Below are 6,620 nucleotides of genomic sequence, written 5' to 3'. Positions count from 1 at the left end.
GGCTCTAGAATCCAAGCCTCGGCCATCCCCACATCCCGGGATCCAGAAGGGCTGCATTCTTTAAAGCCGCAGAGCCAATTCCAAGCTCCTTTCCTGTATCTAGTCTTGACTGTTTGCAGTACGAAGGCCTGTATCTAGCTCTGCTCTATACCTGGGGGAAACTGAAGTAGGGGGAACCACAGCAGAGTCCCCTACAGGGCCCCAGCACCACCCCAGCCCCCACGTGTCTGTAGAATGAAATACAGTTGCCCCTTGAACAACGTGGATTTGGACTGTGTGGGTCACCTGAAAAAAATGTGCATATAAGTGGACCCTAGAACACTTACGCAACTAGTGAACAATTGCACCGTTCAAGGGTCAACTGCATGACGGCAGTGTTCAGGGCTCCGCTCATCCCGGGGGCTGGGAAGCAGCACTCCGGGCATGCCAAGAGCAGCTCACTAGCCAGCTGGTGAGTGCCCCTCACAGGCAGGGTGCTGTCAGGCTGGAGGGGGCACTTCTGAACCAGGAGGCATCCTCGGATTCCTTCTGGGATGTTTCACCTCACTGTAACATCCCTACTTACTTCTGCATTAGGGCAAGTGATTTCTCCGCTCTGGGCTTGTTTTCCCTTCTGTAAAATGGAGAGAACAGTAGTATTCACCTCTAGGGTTTGGAGGACCTTGTTCACCTCGCTGTCCTTGTCTTCGGCTTTCTGTTCGGAAGAATTCCAGTCGTGTGAAAAGGAATGGAGTGACACAACAGACACACGATCTTGCCCCTCGGTTCTCCAAGGGCTGGTATTGACCGTTTTTGCTCTTCTCCTCTCCCCCTCCCCCGCAAACTGCCTTGAGGAAAGCTGCAGCATCACAGCATTTCGTCGCCACGCTTTGTGCTCCACCCCATGTGCTGAGCATCAGAAGCTTCTCCTGGGAAACCGCAGTATCATCATCGCTCTCAGGGCTTTCCACAGAGGCAGCAGAGCCTTCTCACCTATGTGCTCCATGCTCCAACTTCCCAGGGCCCCACGTATCTTTATTACTGTAATAAAATATATGTAACATAACATTTACCATCCCAACCACTTCTAAGTGCACTGTTCAGTGGTAGTAAGCACATTCACGTGCATTGTCTCTAGAACTTTCTCACCTTCCCAAGCTGAAACTCTGCCATTAAACTCTGCCAGCTCCTGGCCCCCACTATCTACTTCCTGTCTCTACAGCTCTGACTCTTCCAGGGGCCTCCTGTGAGTGGCATCACAGTGTTTGTCCTTCTGTGCCTGGCTTACTTCACTGAGCATGTCCTCAAGGTTCATCCATGTTGCGGCAGAAAACAGAATTTCCTTCCTTTTTTTAAGGCTGAATAATGTTCCAGTGGGCAGACGGGAACCACATTGTGTTTATCCATTCATCCAGTCCGCAATTTAAGTTTTTTTCCCATCTTTTGACTCTTGTAAATAATGTTGCTGTGAACGCCGGTAGACAAGTATTTCTTGAGACCCTGTTTTCAATTCTTTTGTGTACGTGTACCCAGAGTGAAATGCTGGATCACATGGCAATTCTATGTTTAATTTTTTTTTAGGAACTGCTATACCATCTGCTGCATCACTTTACATTCTCATCACTTTATATTCTCACCAAAGACATGTTTTATATGCGGGGGTTTGGGAGGCGGGGAGTGGCAAGGAGGCAGAGACGAATGCAGACTCTGATGAGGTCACACATTGCATTTTCTGTCCCGTCTGCTTTTCCACCCAGCGCACTGCCCTTGCCTTGTTTGTGTTTCCCCACCGTCATTGTTCAAGGGGCTGGACCAGTTATCTGCTGGCATCTCCCACAGTCCGATGTTTCCTCCTGATTAGATTCAGGCTGGGATTTCAGAAGTGATGCTGTGTCCTCCTCGGTGCACGGTACCAGGAGGTGCACGATGCTGCCTTGTCCCCTAATGACGTGAACCCCAATCACTTGGATCCAGTGGTGTCCACCAGATCTCCACGTGAAAGGGTCCTTCTTACATTTATAATTCATAAGCGATCTGTGGGAAGGGTATTCCAAGACTTTGACCACCTTGTCTCTTACAATCTTTTACCCAGTGGGTTGTGCCTCTGTTCGTGCCCCTTGCTTGAGTCACTTGCATTGCTGTGGTTGCACATCGATTTGTCTAATCCTATAGAGTCTTTCTCTATCTGCTACCTGAATTGTTCTGCAAAGAGAAGCGTTCCCCTCCCCACCCTACCCCACCCCTGCTATCTATCTAATCTCTTTCCCACATTCCTTAGAGCTGACCATTTCCCTCTTCCTCAAATGTTCTCTTCCTTGGACCTCCTTGATGCCACGCCCTTCTCATTCTCCCACATCTCATTTTGGATTTTTGGCTTCTGCTTTCTTCCAAGCCACACCATCAATGCTTTCTCTTTCAGGATGCCTTCCAGCCATGCCGGGCGGAGCCTCCCCTCTTCCTCTTCAAGGTCCTGAAATAGGGATGACCTTCAAGGTTCGTTTCTACAGACACACACATCTCATTAATTGCTCAACATTTTGAACTCTAGAAATGCTAGGTCAAGGGCACTGGGCTGGATTGTATGGCTCATGAAGAAATGCTTGGAGTGTTTTTCTTTGCTGATGGGATAGAGAGGGAGGATTTGAGAAAATGGGTTTGAAAACCACTCCATTGACCCTGGGGATGGAAGAGCTGAGAAAGAACATGGGAGTAAAAATATGTTTAGGAAGCTGCTAGGTCTGAACAGAAATAATAACAAATAATTTAAGACAATAATAGCCCTGGCTGGTATAGCTCAGTGGATTGAGCGCAGGCCTGCGAACCACACGATCGTGGTTCGATTCCCAGTCAGGGCACATGCCTGGGTTGCAGGCCAGTTCCCAGCAGGGGACTCACGAGAGGCAACCATACATTGATATTTCTCTCCTTCCCTTTCCCTCTAAAGATAAATAAATAAAATCTTAAAAAAAAAAGACAATAATAATACTGTGGCAAGTACAGGCTTGATGTCCATCAAACTTGTTACCTCCTGGGCACATGGCTGCACTACATTTCCCAGCATCCCTTGCAGTTAGGTGAGGCCATGTGACTGACTTGGCCAATGGATAAAGAAAAAGTGATATAACACTTTCCAGTCAGATCCATTGAAAACTCTCCACAGATGGCTTGTTCCTTCTGCCAGCTGCTACTGGAGCAGACATGCCCAGAGAACTTGATCTGCACTTGATTGGTACAGACATAAGAAATAAAATTTTACTGAGTAAGAAACCTCCACTGAAACAGAGATTTGCTTATTCCAGCCATTAGTCTACCCTAGGATTTCTCCACCGTGTGACATTTGGGGTCAGACATTTCTTTTTATGGGAGACAGTCAGGTGCACTGTACGATACTGACTACCACCTCCCGCTTTCACCCTCAAAGTGCCAATAGCAATCCCCACCCCACCCCAGTTGTGACAACCAAAAATGTCTCTAGACATTGCCAAGTGTCCCCCGGGTGAGCAGAATCACCCCCAGTTGAGAGTCTCGCATAGTTACAGTAGTCTCTTCTTGCAGTTACATTCATGGAAGCCCTCGGACACCGCAGGGATACGGACTCAGTGTGGCCACAGCTAACCCTGCCGTCCCATGCTCCCCCACCCTCGTTACTACCTGTTTCCCCCGGCCCTCAGCTCTCCACTGCAATGAAGGCCCCACCTTTTGTTCTCCCAAGTCCTGTCTGTGCTCTTTCCTGAGTAATTATTAAACCCACCTACTTCTCTCCATCGCCCCTGCCACCACCTGAATTCAGACTCCCATCACTGAATGTCTGGACTGTCAAAGTAGCCACTCCCCGGTGGCCCCCCTTTCACGCCTTTCCCTGCAGTCCATTCTTAACCGGCAGCCAGAGACAGAGCTTTTCAAAACGGGTTTGCGATGACAGGCTTGTCTGGGGCTGCAGGAGCCCGCTCCCAAAATAGCTCCCTCACATGGCCGTTGGAGGCAGGGGGGTGGGGGGGTGCTCAGCTCCTTGCCATGTAGGCTTCTTGGGTGTCCTCAAAATATGGAATCTGGCTTATGCTGGAGGAAAAGATCCAACACAGACTGAAAGGAGGCCACAGTGTCTTTTATGACCTGGTCTCAAAAGTCACTAACGCAATCACTTCTACTATTATTTTGTTGGTAAGTAACAATTTACTAAGTTCAGCCCACAAGCATAGGGAAGAGAATTAGCCTCCACTGTTAAGAAAAATGTGTGGGCCTGTTTTTTAAAAAATACATTCCTTAACCAATCTCTTGGCATATCTTATTGGATCCACCTTCAAAATCCTTTAGATTCTTAAACTCTCCATTGTCCCCACCCTGGCCCAGCAGCCCAATGTCCCAGAGGATGAAACAACACACACAACTTGCGCCACCCAGACAATGCACTGCTACTCATCAAAGGAAGGAAATTATGAGCCCTGCTACAACTTGGATGAACCTTGAGGAAATTATGCTCAGTAAAGAACCTAGACGCAAACAACCCAGATCACAAACGCTGTGTGATCCTACTCACAGGAGCAGTCAAATCAGAGACAGAAAGCAAATGCTGGGAGGCAGGGACTGGGGGAGGAGAATGGGGGCTAGTGTTCAATGGGGACAGAATTTCAGTTTGGGAAGGCAAAAAAGTTCTAGAAATAGATGGTGGTGTTGGCAAATGTACCTAATGCTACTGAATGGTACATTTAAAAGTGGTTAAGCTAAGGTAAATTTTACAGTGTATTTTACCACGGTTTAAAAAACTTTAGAGGACTTCCGGCCAAGATGAAGGCGTAGGTGGAAACACTGCGCCTCCTCACACAACCAAATTTAAAGACAACAAAGTTTTAGTAACAAAAACGCAACCAAAACACAGAAAACTGAACTATACAGAAGTCCATATAGTTCAACAACGAACCTTTCAGCCAGACCAATAAACCAGGCGAAGGAGCGAGCAGTGAGAGCAGCGAGCAGACCCCAGCAGCAGGGAGCCTCAGAGGGTACCGCCATTGTCCCTCTTTGACCCCACCCCCACACACAGCGTCACAACCCAGCAACTGTGTTGCACCGCCCTGGTGAACACCTAGGGGTCTGCCCCTCATGTGTAACAGGTACGAACAGACCAAAACATGATGGCTCAAGAAGAACTCAAAGCCCCAGAGCCAATAACTCTAAGCAACCAAGAAATAGCCAACCTATCAGATGCATCCTGGTGATCAGGATGCTCACAGAATTGGTTGATTTTACTCACAAATTAGAGGAACAAATGAAGGCTAAACTAATTGAAATGAAGGGAAATGCACAGGAAACCAATAGTGATGGAAAGGAAACTGGGACTCAAATCAAGGGAGTGGACCAGAAGGAAGAACGAAACGACCAAACAGAAAAGAATGAAGAAACAAGAATTCAAAAAAAGGAGGAGAGGCTTAGGAACCTCCAGGACATCTTTAAACGTTCCAACATCTGAATTATAGGGGTACCAGAGGGGGAAGAGGAAGAGCGACAAGTGGAAAACTTATTTGAACAAATAATAAAGGAGAACTTTCCCAGTCTGGCAAAGGAAATGGACTTCCAGGAAGTCCAGGAAGCTCAGAGAGTCCCAAAGAAGTTGGACCCAAGAAGGAACACACCAAGGCACATCATAATTACATTAGCCAAGATGAAAATGAAGGAGAGAATCCTAGAAGCAGCAAGAGAGAAGGGGACAGTCACCTACAAAGGAGTTCTCATCAGACTGTCAGCTGATTTCTCAAAAGAGACCTTACAGGCAAGAAGGGGCTGGAAAGAAGTATTCCAAGTCATGAAATCCAAAGATCTACACCTAAGATTGCTCTACCCAGCAAAGCTTTCATTTAGAATGGAAGGGCAGATAAAGTGCTTCTCAGATAATGTCAAATTCAAGGAGTTCATCATCACCAAGCCCTTATTATATGAAATGTTGAAGGGACTTATCTAAGAAAAAGAAGATAAAAAACACAAACAGTGAAAGGACAGCAAACTCAGTTATTAACAACCACACCTAAAACAAAAGCAAACCAAGAGGACAGCTAGATCAGGAGCAGAACCATAGAAATGGAGATCATATGGAGGGTTAGCAACAGGGGAGTGGGAGGAGGAGAAGGGGGGAGAAGGTACAGAGAATAAGTTGCATAGATGGTGGAGAGAAAATAGATAGGGGGGAGGGCAAGAATAATATGAGAAATATAGAATCTAAAGAACTTGAGACATGTGGACCTAAACTAAAGGGGGGATGGTGGGGGAGGGGTGTGCAGGGTGGTTGGGGAATGAAGGGGGGAAATAGGACAACTGTAATGGCATAATCAATAAAATATATTTTTGAAAATTTTTAAAGAATAATATCCAACTGTTATATGGCGCTCACTGTGCCCCAGGTGCCATGCTACAATATGTGTTGCCTCATTTAATCCCTCCATCATCTTTGTGTCAGGGACGATGATCATCACTCCCATTTTACAGATGGGGCAACTGAGGCTCAGAGAAGTTTAGTGACTTGCCCAAGTTCTCATAGCCAGGATTGGATCCCCTAACCACTGTGCATACACTTGTGAACCACAAGTTCAGCTATTGATATTGTTTCAGCTAAAAAGGAAGGGACACGTCACAGAGACGCACAACTGAGG

Source organism: Sturnira hondurensis, unplaced genomic scaffold (genome assembly GCF_014824575.4).
Source record: "Sturnira hondurensis isolate 20B ecotype Veracruz unplaced genomic scaffold, ASM1482457v3 Scaffold0003693, whole genome shotgun sequence".
Taxonomy (NCBI): domain Eukaryota; kingdom Metazoa; phylum Chordata; class Mammalia; order Chiroptera; family Phyllostomidae; genus Sturnira; species Sturnira hondurensis.
Note: the sequence above shows the minus strand (reverse complement) of the source record.